At 46.2% G+C, this 16675-nt stretch overlaps 1 pseudogene across 1 annotated transcript; it reads right to left on the minus strand.

The window, feature by feature from the left end:
• Positions 1–344: 344 nt before the first annotated feature.
• On the minus strand, positions 345–11250 carry LOC308552165 (AP-3 complex subunit sigma-1 pseudogene; annotated as a pseudogene). The gene is made up of 3 exons: positions 11195–11250; positions 1068–1228; positions 345–658 (listed from the first exon to the last, which is right to left on the minus strand). The product of its transcript is annotated as an AP-3 complex subunit sigma-1 pseudogene (transcript).
• Positions 11251–16675: the final 5425 nt, after the last annotated feature.

Below are 16675 nucleotides of genomic sequence, written 5' to 3' on the forward strand. Positions count from 1 at the left end.
TGGTGGGTTTGATTCCTGGTCAGGGTGGATACCCAGGTTTCGGGTTCAGTCCCTGTTCAGGGCATGTGCAGGGTGCAACCAACCGATGTTACTATCACATCGATGTTTCTCTCAAGTCAACTTTTTAAAAAATTACAGTGGAACTATTCAATTTCTTCAAAGTCACTGTGCAAGAAAAACGACATTGAACAGCCATACTGATTTTACACAACTTCTACACAGTGCCCTGACTTAAATCCAAGAGCAAAAGTTAAAGACTCTCCTCTATTTTTCGTAAACAACTGCATGGTAAACTTGAATGACTTGCCCCCTGGATTTTACCTGGGAGTGGCCTTTAAATTTTTTTATTTAAAAGAGGGCAGGTTTGGCATTTTTATACTGATGCCACCAATGTTAATATTTCTTGGGATCTCAGAAAGATTCATATTCTTTACAGCTCATACAGCATGAGCTGGAGCTCCTGCTAAGCCAGCCTCAGATTTCTCATTTATTTTGTGCATCAACTTGTGTAACAACCTCATTCATGTTGGCCTCCAATACCATCCCATCACCATTTCTACAAGAATACTGTGAACCTTGTCTATATGAAAAATTAAATCCAGCTCACAGACATTTTCAAAACACTTGTCTAATGTTTCCACAAATGCCTGAATTCGATCTAAAATGCCAAGTTCACTTTCTGAAGAATCCACACAGAAGACAAACTATAACGTTGCATGTCTGTAAATCAGTTTGTTGTCAGATCCTCCAATTAATAATCCTAGGAGCCTGGCTGGCGTGGCTCAGAGGTTGAGCATTGACCTAGGAACCAGGAGATGGGGGTTCGATTCCTGGTCAGAGCACATGCCGGGGTTGCGGGCTCGATCCCCAGGAGGGGGCGTGCAGGAGGCAGCCGATCAAATGACTCTCACATCAATGATGTTTCTGTCTCTCCCTCTTCCTCTCCCTTCCTCTAAAGTCAGTAAAAATATATATATTAATAATAATAATACTAGGACATTACAAACATTTTCATCTCTCTTAGATCAAAATGGAATGTCTCCCTGACGGTTCGCCGTTCTCTTCACTGTAAGGCTGGTAGAACTTGGAGAGCCGAGGCTTCCCCTGGTGGCTGAAGATGAGCATCGCCTTGCTCAGGGCGGAGCCAGGCTCACCGGGTGGGCGCTGGGGGCGAGCGCTCAGGCCACCCTCTCCTGGGATCTCAGTGGGGATCCTCCCCCACCCACCCCTGATTCATTTTTCAGTCAATTTTTGTATATGGCGTAAGGTAAGGGTCCAGCTTCATTCTTTTCCACGTGGATACACAGTTTCTCAGCACCGTTTGTTGAAAAGGTTACCTGATGTATTTATGATTCCCTAATCCACAGTCCACATTCCTTTTTTCTTCCTGCGTCACCTGACACTGGACACACAGGCTGGAGACAAAAGGCTTGCAAAGTGCTGCTTCCCCTTCCTATTGCTTAGCTGGTGAAGATCAACCCTGATTCCTACAGTAGTCACAGCTCTTACACCCCCCATGGGTTCTGCGGTTCTTGCTACCGGCAATTAGCCTTTATATGCCTGCCTTCCCCCTGAGGCTGTGAGAACTGGTGAGACACTGTGTACAAAACGCCTAGCACTGTGCCTGCCACACAGTGATGGATCAGTTAGGGCCCTTCCTTTCCAGGCATTAGATCCTGACTCTCGATAACTAAAGCAACGAGTGAAATTTATAGAAAGGCCATTAGAAGCTCAAACGAATAGGAAGGCTGGAAAACCAGGCCTGGAAAGGGGCGGGAACCAAAGTAATTAGAGGAAAGGTCTATTGTCTTTGCTTCATAGTGGGACAGACACCAAAATTTAGTGAAGCACCAAGACTATACATAATGCAGTATAAGAGATTTCCCAAAGGACATCAACACAGGAAGAGGGAGTGAATGCTGGGCAACAATTTACGGCAATTGTCTGCTATAATTCATCTGGTTGGCTTCCCGACAGCCACACCCTTTTCATCCATATACTCCCCAAATGCTCCTGCCTCACATAATGCACTAGCCTCTCCCCAGAGAGACACTGACTACAAAGTGGTGTCAGTGTCTGTGCCAAGTCCAGGATATCTCTGTGACCTACGTATATATGTGTGTATATATGTATGTATAGATACAATTTTTCTGAACAATCTGAAAATACTTTGAAAACGTGCGTCTTTACCGCTGAATACTTCAATGTGTATTTCCCGAGAACAAGGATATTTTACATAATCACAATACGATTATTACAATCAGGAAATGTAACACTGATAAAATAGTTCCCTAATCCACAGTCCACATTCAAATTTTTATCAATTCCCCCATAGTTCTGTTTCCCACTTCAAGGATCAACCCAGGACCATGCATTGCACTCAGCTGCCATGTCCCTTTAGCTTCCTCATTATGGAGCCTGCCTGTGTCTTTAATGCCTTTGCCACTTTTGACAAGTAGAGGCTAGTTATTCTGAGATCATTCCTCAGTTTGGGTTTGTCCAATGCTTTCTCATTATTAGTTGCAGATTACACAACTTTGGCAGAACTACCACAGAACTAATGTCATGTTCTTGGTGCATCACTCAGGAGGCACATGTCATCTGTCTGTCTCATTACTGGTGACGTGATGTTTGATCTCTCAGATAAGGTGACGCCTGCTTTTCTTCCTCCAGTCATTGTTTTTCCCTTTGTAATTAATGTATAATTTGCGGAGAGATTGAGACTATAAATAGTCTGTTCTGAATCAAACTCTCACCAGTTTTAACATAATTGATTTTCCAACTCCATTCTTTCTGTATTCTACTATAAGGAAAGGTTTTCCCTTTTTCCAATTTTCAGCTTTTTGAAAATTAACACAGGGACCCAACATATTCTCAACCCACCGTTGGTCCCCACTCCAGTCCTGAGCCTTGCCTTTGACTAACTGCCATCCCATCTGACTCTGACTCCTACTCCATCTCTAGGCTTTACCCCTCCCCAAGCATTCCTGTCTCCTTCACCCCAGCATTTTTGGCCTTGAGTCTGGACAGTGTACCCTGGCAAGTAGAGTAGATATTGATAATCTGTTATCAAGAGCATTTATCTCAGAGAACATTACATCAATTTCCCCCTTCTTTTAAGTATTTTATTCCCTTTTACATCTTACAGATTTCTATTTTCCATCAACCCTGAAAGTTATAGACATACTTTCATTGCTAATCTTTGCTTCATTGGCTTTCCAAAAGTCAAAACTAGTTTTTTTCCCCCTTAAAACATGAGTCCTGCCATGGCTGGTGTGGCTCAGTGGTTAGAGCATCAGCCTGCACACCGAAGGGTTGCTGGTTCAATTCCTGGTCAAGGGCAGGTACCTGGGTAGCAGGTTCAATCTCCAGCCCTGGTTGGGGTGCATGTGGGAGGCAACCAATCAATGTGTCTCTCTCACATTGGTCTTTCTCTCCCTCTCTCCCCCTCCCTCCCTTCCTCTCTCTGCCTTTAAAAATCAATGGAAAAAATATATCCCCCCAATTTACCCCCTCCACCTTGCTCCCACCCTCTCCCCAGGCCTTCACCCTGTCATTGTCTGTGTCCATGGGTTATGCACATATGCATATAACTTCTTTGGTTAATCTCTTCCCACCCTCCACCCCCCTTCCCTCTTTCCTCTGAAATATGATTGTCTGTTGCATGCGTCCATGTCTCTGAATCTATTTAGTTCGTCAGATTCTTTTGTTCATTAGCTTCTTCTTAAAGAATACCCTTCAACTTTTCCTGTAGTGCTGATCTGGTGGTGTTGAACTCCTTTAGCTTTTTCTTATCTGTGAAGCTCTTTATCTGACCTTCAGTTCTAAATGATAGCTTTGCTGGATAGAGCAATCTTGGCTGTAGTTCCATGTTTTTCATCACTTTGAATATTTCTTGCCACTCCCTTCTGGCCTGCAAGGTTTCTATTGAGAAATCAGCTCACAGTCGTATGGGGGCTCCCTTGTAGGTAACTAATTGCTTTTCTCTTGCTGTTTTTAAGATTCTCTCTTTGTCTTTAACCTTTGGCATTTTAATTATGATGTGTCTTGCTGTGGGCCTCTTTGGGTTCCTCTTGTTTGGGACCCTCTGTGCTTCCTGGGCTTGTAAGTCTATTTCTTTCCCCAGGTAGGGGAAGTTTTCTGTCATTTTTTCAAATACGTTTTCAATTTCTTGTTCTCTTTCTTCTACTTCTGGCACCCCAATAATATGAATGTTGGGTCTCTTGAAGTTGTCCCAGAGGCTCCTTATACTATCTTCATATTTCTGGATTCTTTTTTCTTTTTGCTCTTCTGGTTGGGTAAATTTTGTTTCCTCATATTCCAAATTGCTGATTTGATTCTCAGCATCCTCTACTCTACCGTTGATTCCCTGTAAATTATTCTTCATTTCAGTTCATGTAGCCTTCATTCCAAATTGGTACTTTATTATGTCATCGATTTTTTCAGTTGTTTTCGTAATAATATGCTTGAGCATCCTTATAGACAAAATTCTGAACTCTGTATCTGTTAGCTTGCTTGGATCTATTTCATTTAGTTCCTTTTCTAGAGATTTCTTCTGTTCTTTCCTTTGTGACATGTTTCTTTGCCTCCACATTTTGGCTGCTTCCAGGTGTTTGTTTCTATGTATTAGGTAGAGCTGCTATGTCTCCTGGAATTGGTAGAGTGGCTTTGTGTGGTAGGTGTCATGTGGGGTCCAGTGGCTCAGCCTCTCCAGTCACCTGAGCTGGGCCTTCTAGGTGCTCCCCTGTGTGGGCTGTGTGCTCTGTCCTGTTGTAGTTGAGCCTTGGTTGCTGTTGGCATCACTGGGAGGAACTGACCCCCAGACCAATCGGCTGTGAGGACCAGCTGCAACTACAGCCAAAGAGCTGCTGTGCTGGAGCCACCCCTATGGAGCAGGATCTACTTTGGCGGAGCTTTGGTGTTCACCAAGTGCGCGCCTTGAGTGTGTCACTCGTGGATGTGGTAGGGTTGTAATCCAGCGTGGTTGAGTCTGACCACCAGGTGCACTGTCTCTGGGGCCTCCCCGGAGGTGCAAAGTCAGCCTCTGCCAGTGATTTGCCCAGGGCCACCCAGCATGAGCTACACAGCAAACCGTAGTTAGCTGCTACTTGTGCTGGGCTTGGAAGTGTCCAGGAGAGGCCAAGCTATGAGCCAATGCAGGCTGCCGCTAGTGCCAGGCCTGGGTCACTTATCAAGCCGTATGGGGCTCGCTGCTGCTTATTTGAGAGATTTTTGGAAAGTCCTAAGCATGGGGCTGGAGAGGCCACTTGCACAGAAAAGCCCCTGGAAATGGCCTGGATGAGCTGCAGGTGGGGAGGGGCGGGGCCTCCGGGAATCACGGGGCGGGGCCAAAGGTGAGAGTCAGGTGCTGGCGATTCAAATATGGCGCCTGCCTGCCGGCTGTGTGCGGGGAGGACTCATGAAAAGAGCCATGGCCTCTGCCAGCCCTTCTGCCTGGGAGGAAGCCGCCCTCCACCTCTCGCCCGGATTCCAGGCAGGTTAGTTCCTCCCCGAGTGTCCCAGGTCCTTTCAGGCTGCTGCCCGGCGCTGGGCTCAGAGGGAGCGTCCGAGTGAGTCCGTGCCGGGCCCTTTAGGAGGAGCTGCTGGGGCTCCCGCAGCCTCCGCGACCCTCAGGGACAGTCCCCGCTGGTTTCACAGCCCGGAGTTGTGGGGACATCTCTTCCCGGTCCTGGAGCCCTGGGCTGGGAGCCTGCTGTGGGGCTGGGACCCCTCCCTCCTCCGGGAAACCTCTGCCGCTAAGATTCCCTCCTGGGTTTACCCTGCAGCCCCAATCCGCTCGCGTCTCCGCCCCTCCTATGGTCTCGATGCTCCTTCAGTTCCCTGGTTGTGGGGCTTCTGTTCAGCCAGATTTCAGGAGGCTGAGTGACGGTGGTTCTGCACTTCAGTTGTAATTTTGATGTGGTTGCTGGAGGCAGTGGGTGGAGCTGCTACCTACGCCACTATCTTGTTTCCTCTTCCCAATTTGACATTTTTAATGCCTTATTCTAAAAGGTAGTTTTCAAAAATTTATAATCCAGTGATTATTTTTTTGAGAGAGAGAATAGGGATGAAGGGAAGTTCAGTGGGCTGAATGTTCATTGGATTCATACATTCATATATAAACCTCGTGCTGAAACCCTATATAATCTCCAATATAATGTGATGGTATTTAGAGGTGGAACCTTCGAGAAGTAATTAGGTCATGAGGGTGGAGTCCTCATGAATGGGATTAGTGTCCTTATGAGAAGAGGCCACAGAGCTGGCTAGTTCTCTTTGCACCATGTGAAGACACAAGAAGTTGGCAGTTTGCAACCCAGAAGAGAGCCCTAACCAGAACCCGACCATGCTGGCACCTTGATTTCTAACTTCCAGGCTCCAGAAATTAGGAGCATTAAATTTTTGTTGCTTATAAGCCACCCACTGTATGTCCTTTGTTATAGCAGCCCATACCGACTAAGACAGGAAGCAGTAATAGCAAAAGTACTGTTAAGCCTGGAGTAAGGCTAGTATATGGACTGCATGTTGTGTGGGCTCTGCTTGGTTTGGGGCTTCCTAGTAGCCAGTGTGAAAAGAGTTTTATCATTAACTAGTCATCTTTATTCATCAAATAGAGAGTGATACATTTTAAATTTCCCAAACTGAAGTAACAAAGTTTGCTACTGAAAATATGGAATATTTTTACCCTTTGCCAGTGCTGAGGGGTTCTGTCCGTGGCCTTAAGTTTTCTCACATGCATGTGCTGATTGGTACTCAGCTGAAGACTTGCATGGACCTCTGCAGATCTCTGGAGCTCTTCCCTTCTTCAGCTTTCTCGGGCGCTCTTTCCTAAGAATTTTAGTGGCCTTGGCTTCCCTGGATTCCCAACTTTGTCTGCTCAATGCAGGGAGGTCACCAGGCCCCACATGGTTCTCCCTCCCTTTACAGCCTTTTCCCAGGCAGGATGCTGGGGTATTCATGGGGCTCATGTTTTACGTTTCAATCCATGTGTCTTGCTGCCTGATTGTCCAATGTCCCAAAAAACTTTGTTTCAAATATTTTGTCTGTTTCCTTAATTGCTTCATGTGGAAAGATAAATCTGGTCCCAGATAGTCCATCTTGACTGGAATCTGAGGTCCCTTGCTTCTTGACAACCCTACCCTTTTAACTCCTAGCCCATATGCACCAACCTGCAGTCAGAACTCTCAGGAACTGCTTCATCTTCTGGACAACATTAATATAAAAATATCCTAAGGAAAACTCAGTGACATTTTATTCTCACTGCATCCACATTGGATGTCCTCAGGTCTGCAGTGATCTGGGAAAGGAGATTATAGATTACGTTATAGTATCAGCTTTCCATGTTATTAGCTGAATCCAAGACTTCTTTTATTTTCTAGAATGTAGTCACTTTAGTTGTTTATCATGTCACATTTGTAAGCAATGTTTGTCATGTAAACATGTTTGCATCTTATGTTGATAACATATAGATATATGTAGATTTATTAAATATATTCAATTCGCCAATATCTGGGGACAAGTAAACTATAATGACGATAGAAAAAGACAATGCACGTTAGGAAAAAATTTAAATTACTGAGGTATCGACAAAAAGCACCCACAGATTGGAAGGCATCTATTGTTTGCACTAAGTGGAAACAGACGCCAAGCTGGATCTACCATAACCTAGGAATGCCCCTCCCTGGCCAGACATAAATACAACTTATCCAAATAGAGCTTGATTTCTCAACCCCTATCCCGTCTGGAGAGCAAGGCAGTGACCTATAGTCTAGGAATAGTCTGCATGGCCAGAGTTCCCATTCCAGTCAGCCAGGTGAGGCCATGGAATTGGGTTAGGAAGGGGAGGGAAGAGGAGGGCAGGGCCATGGAAAGCACTTAGAAATTTCAAAACAATGGGCTCAGCTTAGAAACTGCTTGGTGGTTTTTCATCCCAAAATCTCTTACAGCATTTATGTCTTTGGATGATGGTTGTAGAAGAGTAAACATGTTCCTAAATATAGCGTGTAATTTTAGCTAGAAAAACAAAGCCTTGGGGTTACATCATTCAAGGGTATAACAGCTCCAGCCTTCTCCGTGGGCAGCCATTGCTGGTCACTTTCAAGATTCCACCCCATTTATGACTCAGCTCTTTTCTACTACTCTGGCTGCCACCAACTGATAGGCTTCCTCCGCAGACCTTTAATGCAAATTCCCCCAAGGAGAGGACCTGAGTGGCTGGCCAGTCAACATCCATTCTCAAGTCCTGCTGGGCTGAGCTCCCTCCCTGGGCCACAGCCAGCTTGTGAAACAGCCACCTTAACCTCAAGGGCCAACCTTCAACCTGGGCAGCAAGATCACGTGGGATAAGGCAAGCTCACCTGTGAGTGTGGCAGGCACTCAGTCCCATCACATCCATTACGTGAGTGGAGGGTTTTACTGAGCGTTTCCAACAGTATATGCAAGCCCCTGAGCTAATCTCGGTAGAAGATAAAGTTGTAGGAAAGACGTCACTCCTGTCGCTGAGGAGCAGTGTTAGATGCTGTACAGGTAGGAGACAAGCCTGTGAATGAGCAGGGAGTGGAAGACCGGCAGTGTCCAGTTGACAAGGAATGTTAGTTCTGCCCTGAGCCAAGCCTGTGGTCAATGGCTTAACTCAGGGCTGCTCCCTAATTGGAGCTCCATAAGTGATAGTTGTTACTATGGAGACAACAGATAAAGTCCCATCCTGGAGTCTCCCAGGCATGTTCCATGTCCCACCCAGTTCTGCTCGACCAAGGGGTTGGGGAGCAAGATCAGCCAGTCTGTGATGCAGCTGTTTTTTTGTAAATGGGGGAGAGCACAGCAGGGGCCGAGTCCACAGAGCTGCCCCTGTCATTCCAAACGCCTCCTAACTATTCCCCCAGGGCTGCCCCCAGCCCAGGCGCACTTTGGACTAATGGGAGGCACACACCCGGGACTTGAGGAAGCTTTGTGTGCACTGAGTCCTCCAGTAACCCCACCCTCTGCTTGTCAGCAGATCAGCTGACACTTCTTTCATGGGCCCAGCCCCCATGTCTGTCTTGGAATCTGTGGATTCAGATGAACATGTCTTGCTGGGTTCTTCACAGCACCTTCAATTTCTTTAAATCCATAGCCACAGTGGTTGGTGGGAGGTTCTTCCTGAACAGCAAGTTTCTCTGAGTGTTCCCAGCCCCTACAGAGCCACCTTTGGTCCCCATCGGCAGGAGGAAGGCTCACTTGAGGGTTCCCACCCACGCTTCCCAAATACGGGGTGAGCCCTTGGCCTCGGACGTATGTTTCCCAGGCCAGAGTGAGTCAAGCTGAATGAATGAATAGCAAGAGATATTTTATATAGCCCTGCAAATGTTGCTTGTAAGTTCCATTTGAGTCTTGAGTTTAAATTGGCCAAAATTAATCTTTTCACCACAAAAACTCAAGATCACCATGTGGTAAGCATGACTTTGGAAAAATCACCTTTGAAATGTATTTAGGCAGGTTGTTGGCTGTTGGGAAGTGCAGAAGCCAACCTGTGGTCTCCCCTCCGATGGAACTAGGAGCAAGGGCAGAGGGGGTAGGGCCCATCCTCAGGGGCTGCCCCCGCTGCCCAGGACTATGATAATGAATTGTATCTCTGTGACTAAATTTGGCCTAATTTCTTATTTTTTAACCATGACTGCTTGTTTTTTAAATGGAGGACAGACAGTGTTTTCAGCTGTTGCCAGGAGTTAACACGAAGTCTCATAGGTTGGTCAGGGAAGGGGAATGGTTGGCTGATCATCACGCTTTTCACCCAAGGGCAGGTGCCCTGTCCTCGCTCATGTTCCTACCCCTTCCCAGGTGCTCCACTTCACCACTCCACTTTATTCCAAAATCCTGGACTTGCTAAGTCCTTCCTAAATGTCTCTCAGAGAGAGGAAAGTGGCCAGGGAGCAGGCATGGTGGCGAGGAGTGGTAGGGAAACCCGATTTCTGAAACACGACTGTTACGTCCCCCAGAACTGGCTGCTTAGAAAATGCATTGGTCTCAAAGAGACAGAGAACCTGCCAGGGACGCTGGTACCTCAGCATTCTACTGCCAAGAAACCCCAAAGCAGGGGGACACACTGAACACACACCTTGTAGTCCCTCATTTTTGAGTCACGATATGTCATTTGTTCATCCAAGATGAAAGTGATTTACTAATTACTCCCTTCTTATCTCTTAATTCACTGGAGGGGACTTCCCAGCCTCTCAATCCAGAAGGGTAGGTGTCCTGAGCCAGGTGAAAGACATGCAAGGCTTTTTCAGTCCTTCCTAAGGAAAGAGACCTGCCTGGAAGCCCACAGAAGCAAGAAACACGTAAACCCAGCTTCAGATGCACCGTTTCATTCTCCAAGATATGGGATATGACAGCCTAGCGAGTGGGATACGTCCAAAGCACACGGCTACTCTCTCCCACTTCGCACAGGCCAAAAAATGCAAAGCAAACGAGCTCCACCACGTGACTGATACTGTGTGTGCCCTGTGCCGGGGACTACACGAGGTGCTTCCCATGCAGCATCTCATCTAAATCTCTCACCATGAGGTAGGTGATAGAGGCTTGGAGAGGGTGCCTGACCTGCACGAGGGGGCAGCTCTAGTTAAGCCAGGGCTTGAGCCCAGGAAGCATGCCCTCGGGTCCACTCTGCTAACCACTCTGTGGGCCCCACTGGCGAACTGAAATGGATGAGCAGCAGCCCTTGGCTTCTTCACCTTAATCTCAGTTTGGCGCTAGAGTAAATGTCGCGCTTGGGTCTGCTAAGCAGCGACCAGGACCTTCTGCAGCAAGCCCCTTCCTTCCCGCCTCTGTTCTGAGCCCCGCAGTCGATCCCACACGATTATCTAAGGCTGAAGAGAAGCGAGCTGCAGCCTCCTTTGTTCCTGGGTAAATTCCATCTCCTTTCCCATTGTCTAAGGAGCCTTAGTGATGTAACATTACACCCAGCCTATCTTGTTATTAAAAAGAAACAGCCGTGGAGGTTGGCAAATTACCACTCACAGCTTCGAGAACGAGAAACGACACCTGGTGGCAGTAATTACAGGCTTGGATGGGGAGGAAAGGAGGGATGAAGGCAGGCCAAATACAGCTGGTGTGGGAGACTGACGGGTGGCGAGGGGGCTGAGCGCGAGCGGAAACCGGGCAGCGGAGGAGCCTGCGTCACCTCCCGCCCAGCCCTGCCCCTCCACCTCGTATTCCTTACCCTGGGTGTCTTCTTAGATCTGTTTTTGTTTCCGCATCTCCGATCTCTTTGTCCATCTTCCCACACCAGCACCAGGTGGCTTGTGAGGATCAAAATAAAAGCTCTTGAGGCCTCCTCCTGTCAAACAATCTGTGTTTTCCATCTTCATCTGGGTTCTCTGATCTGTATGACGTGTGAGGACCTGCCAGGGACACTCCAGGAATTCACAGACGAGACCGGAGAGACTAGGAAGCAGGTCTACCATGCCCACTGGCCCTCAAACTGGACCTCTCCAGTTACTCCTTTTAATTTTTAAAGTGGTGTTAGTTCATTTTGTACCTGGGAAATAACCTAATCTCTTAGATTTATACTATAGCTATTTGAATTATAACTTAACTTAATAAAGATCAAATAAAATTAAAAATTCGGTTCTTCAGTTGCACAGCCATATTTCAAGAGCCCAGTAGCCACCTGTGGGGGGTGGCGGCCGTACTGGACAGTGCAGCTATAGAACATGTTCATTGGAGCAGAAAGGCCTGTTGGACGGTGCTGGCTTCGACACCAGTTTGATGTCCCAGTGCTGACACGTCACTGGGGCAGAACTTCTGAAAGATGAGCTAAAAGCTACTGGTGACAGTGAGGTTAAGGCTCCAGGCAGCCCACTCAGCACTTTATGGAAACCACTCAGACAACGATCCCACCCTCTACCTCTCTCTCTCTCCAGGGGTAATCTGAGTTCTGAAGGTGAAATTGGGGCTCTGAGCATTATTCTGGCATTAAGGGTGGAGCATCCAAGACGTGACATCCTCAGTCCTTGTCGGCACTTGGGTACTGGCTCTGCCTGCTGATGCTCTTGTCCTGCCGGGGCCTCTCACATATATATGTTCCAGCCAATTTATTGATGGCATTCCTATGTCATAACTCAGACTTCTCCCAAGGCTGCCAGCTCTCTCAGTCACCTCCAGCCTTTTTTAGGGGACACAGGAGACTTCTGGATGCTCCTGCATACCAGGCTGCGGCCAGACCCTTCATGTGGTCACCTGCAGGCAAAGGTTCCTCTTCTCTCCCATTCCATCCAAGCTGATCTCTGGTTTTATTTCCCATTCTCTCTTTTGGACTTAGTTCAGGATGGTGGATCTGTACTCAGAAAGTTCTCCAGAACCCAGAAACTTTTAAGCTCTAGTTACCCCTCCTTATATTTCTCCCCTCCTCCTGCAGGGCAACCCTTATCTCCTTTTTGGGGAAGAAAATACCACCTCTTCCTGAGTTCTTCCTCCTTTCTATGTTTTATGCAGAGGTTCTCTGATCTGTATTATGTGTGAAAACCTGCCAAGAACACTCCAGAATTTACTGCAAAGACAAGACTGAAGAGACTGGAAAACAGAGGTCACGATGTCCACTATCCCCCAAACTTCCCCAAAAGGGTCAGATAATAAACATTTTAGACTTTGAGTACTATACTATCTTAGTTGCAACCACTCTGTTGTTTTAGTGCAAAAGTAGCTATAGACAATACATAAACAAATGGGTGTGACTGGGTTTCGATAAAATTTTATTTCCAAAACTTTACCCCTGCAGGCCATAGGCTGCTGGCCCTGGTTTATAGAATAAAGTCTAGACTCTAGGTCCACTTGTCCTTAGCCCTGAGTATTTAGAAAAAGCTTTTAGAATTAAAAAAAAAAAAAAAAATCAAATGTGTGACTCTTACATTTGAAAGTGAGATGAATCTGCTATAGATTTTTAAAATCTACCTTTGAACTCAAACACCAAGAATTTCCTTCTTTCTTAATCTTACCCTAAGGGGAGGGCATATAGGAAGTCCTCATGAATGTTTGAATGGTAAGAGAAAGGATATGGGTAGAGGGATTAGAAAATAGTTAAAAATCATATTTCTCAGCTACACTACAAAGTGGGCTAGCAATTCTTATCTGTGATTGGGAAGATTCATGTAAAAGGGATCTTTTGTATAATGTGCCTCACACATTGTCAGGCAGGTGCCATGAATGCCCACCTCTTCCACTCCTAACCTTCCAGGGTCTACACTGTGATATGTGCGCAGCAGCTGGGAAACACGCTGTCACCTGCACTCACCAGCTTATTGAGTTAAAATGCATTCCTTTTTCCTTTTAAAAAAAAATGCAAATTTTCCCCAGAGGAGACATTTTAGAACTCTGTTTTTTCTTAAGACCATATGGCAGAAAACTGAAGGCCAAATCCTTTGGGAAGGAGCCACCGGCTGCTGGTTTGGAATGGGAGAAAACAGTGTCACCGCAGAAAGGTACTGCTTGTCCACTTTGGAGGAAAGGACACTGAAAACCAAGTGGAGGGCTACATCAGATTTCACACACTTCCTCTGGATGAGTCAGGACTTGCTTGGGGACAAGTGATAGAAACTTAGCCAAACTAGATTAGGCAGGGGGGATTTGTTAGTTCAGAGTATCTAGACAGAACAACTGAATCTGAGGAACAACTGGGCCTCAGGAACAACTGGGACGTGCATGGGAGCTCTCCCTGGCCTTTTTATCGGCTGTGCCAGGCAGGCCAGCTTCCTCCTGTGGGAGGCAGAGGGGCTGCTGCAGCTCCTGAGCCTCTTCCCTCCTCCACTGCCATTGGGAAGACAGAGACTCCTTTTTCCACTTCCAGTTTTAAAAACTCCAGGGAAGGGCTCTGGTAGGCCAAGCTGGTGCCTCCACCCGGCCAATGGTGGTCATAGCTGTTCCACTCTCCCCGTGTGGATGAGGGAGGCTGCAGGCCTCAGGGGTCAGGATGCCTCCCTCTTTCACCTGCAGAGGCCCAGAGCTCAGTGGTGCTTTATGCTTGTCATGTGTGAAGTTGTTTGTTCCCATGTTGACTCAAAGTGGATAGATCTTTATTTCTCAGGCAAATTCTGCATTTAAAGTTGAAATCTTAGAAACCCTGACTGTCAGTGTGACTTAGCGAATGTGTTACATGAACGGAGGTCCTTTGCTGTCCTGTGTGGCTGGCTAGCCCCGTTGGCCAGTGAGCTGTGCTGAGCCCGCCCTTCCTGGCAACAGAATTCGGCCTCCTTCACGCTCTGTTTCTTCTCATGGTCACTGAGTCGGCCTCATGCAGCCCCTCGGCGGCCAGCCTGGTGTTCCCCGGGCGGAGGATCTAATGTCAGGAGGACATGATTCATTCACACTGAAGATGAATATTAAGTTTTTTCACTCAGGCTCTTGTCAAGAAAAGCCTATCTGCCTGCTATCAAAAGCACAGAAAATGCCCCTTCCTGTAACAGCAGCTGTCTGTGTCCACTGATATCCAGGGCCTGCCTGTCCCCACGCCTCTGAGGCGCTTTTGTCAAGGTCAATTTGGCTGATCTTTTTCAATGATAACCCAAAGAGGATTAAGTTAACATCTGACCTTTAAAGAGCTTTATCTTCAGGGAACCAGGCTAATTAAAAATTTTAAAGGCTGCTTTTTTGAAGATATTTAGACCACAGTCTAGGGCAAACATAAACACACCACTTATAGCAGCAGAACTATCCATAGAAACTTCCAAAGAGGAGGCTAGACTTATCACGTGGATGAACTCACTGCGTGGATTCCGGCATCAAACAGAAGTGGGTTCCGATTTTGGCTCCACAACTTTCTAGCTGTGAGGCCTCAGGCAAGTGTCTCACCATGTCTAAGCTCTGCTGTCTTATTTGCAAAATAGGGGTAATAAAGTAACCACCCCATCAGGTTGACTAAATGAGATAGAACAAGCAAAGCTCTGTCATTTAGGTTAGCTATTATTGTCACTGTGGATATGCTTACTTTTTAAAATTTTGCTTTACTCACTTGCCCTATTATGTTGACCGTTAAATGGGACCTCTTGACAAAGTGGCTGGTTCTCACTATGCTCTGAACTCAGGGAAGCCTTTAGGTTCTGAGATGGCTCTGCTTTGGACCAGATGTTACTAGCACAGCTGCAGCAATGCCAGCAACCCAGCTGCTCTTGTACTTGACCAGATACCATATGGTGACCCTACTATTACTAAAGCCATTTCGAGGGAAGAGTAACATGAGAATGGGAATTGTAATATTGTCCAGAAAAGTCAGGAACATTGCTCCTCTTTAAATTCTGTAAATACTTTTCCATTCAAGGACATATTGATCATTGTTAAATAGTTTCATCCAAAGCCGTGTTCTTGATGTTGGTTTTCACTGGATTAGGAGGGTTGAAGTTATCTCTTTTGCATGTTGACAAATGTCATAAAACCATAGGGAGTGTGAGATGGTGTGAAATAAGACCACGGAGTCTTATGGGGAGAGAGCTTATTCTAGTTTCAAAACCTTGCTACTCAAAGCCTGGTGCATGAGCAGAACTTTGACCTCACCTGAGCACCTGTCAGAACTGCCGAAGCTGTGGCCCCACCCAGACCTGCTGACTCAGCACCTGCATTTTAACAAAATCCCTGCTGGGCACTAATACACAGTACTTAGAGGCATGCTGCTCTCTCCTCAGCCCTAGTTTACATCAGAATCATGTGGGAAGCTTTACAAAGTACTGATGCCTGGGTCAGGCCCACAGATCCCAACTTAATTGGCAATGGAATTTCAAAAATCTTCCCAGGTGATTGCAATGTGCCACCAAGGTAGAGAACTTGTGCCCCAGAGACATTCTTTTCTCCTCCTTAATATTTATTTCCCTAAAAGTGAAAATCTCTCTATGTTGTTTATATCAGTGGATGGACCATTTGCTAGATAGTGCTACACAATTTGACGATTCACTTTGAATTTTAAAAATAAACTTTAGGAATCTTTTCTGAACCTTTGCCAAGGTCTCCACATCCCTCCTTTATTGTGAAGTCCAGTCCTCCAATACAGCCCTAAACAGTGCTGACCATCAGCATAAAGGACATTTGTGTCCTTCCAAATGAAAGGTACTGTGATAAATAGTCTGACCATTTGAATGGGGAGAGGGATGACTTTAATGGCCAAGCAACAAATTTTCTCATGCTTACACTCAGTCTGGGAGTGAATAAGCCAGTTTTACAAGGAGAAAATCTACCTTCCCAATTCTGAGTCTTCCTTATGAAGCTGTCAGTGTGTTGGTATTTAACCAAATAATTCATCAGCTTCCTTGCTTCTGTAATTCATGGACAACCAAACAGATAAACTCACTTATAAGAGTCACCTGGGCTGCTTACATAGGTGTTTGAGCAAAGGTATTTATGGTTTTAAAAAGCTACATCTTCTCAACTTTAATGTGTAAGTCTTGTTAAAATTAGATTCCATCCCACAGGTCTCGGTGAGGCCTGAGATTCTGCGTTGCTAACAATCCCGAACATGCTGCTGTGCTGCTGGTTCATGGACCACATTTTGCTTGGATATGCCCTTGACAATTCTGACATTCATCCGGTTGAGGAATCAGAACTTTAGGTATCGCAAATATTGCCTGAAATATGAAAAGGCTCATTTTCAATGTTTATCAACAGCTCAGGGTGTGTCAATGAGAATGGAACATAGGCCGATGTAAAGTGTTAGTGGGCAAAT

Source organism: Miniopterus schreibersii, assembly GCF_964146895.1.
Source record: "Miniopterus schreibersii genome assembly, chromosome: 1".
Classification (NCBI taxonomy): Eukaryota; Metazoa; Chordata; class Mammalia; order Chiroptera; family Miniopteridae; genus Miniopterus; species Miniopterus schreibersii.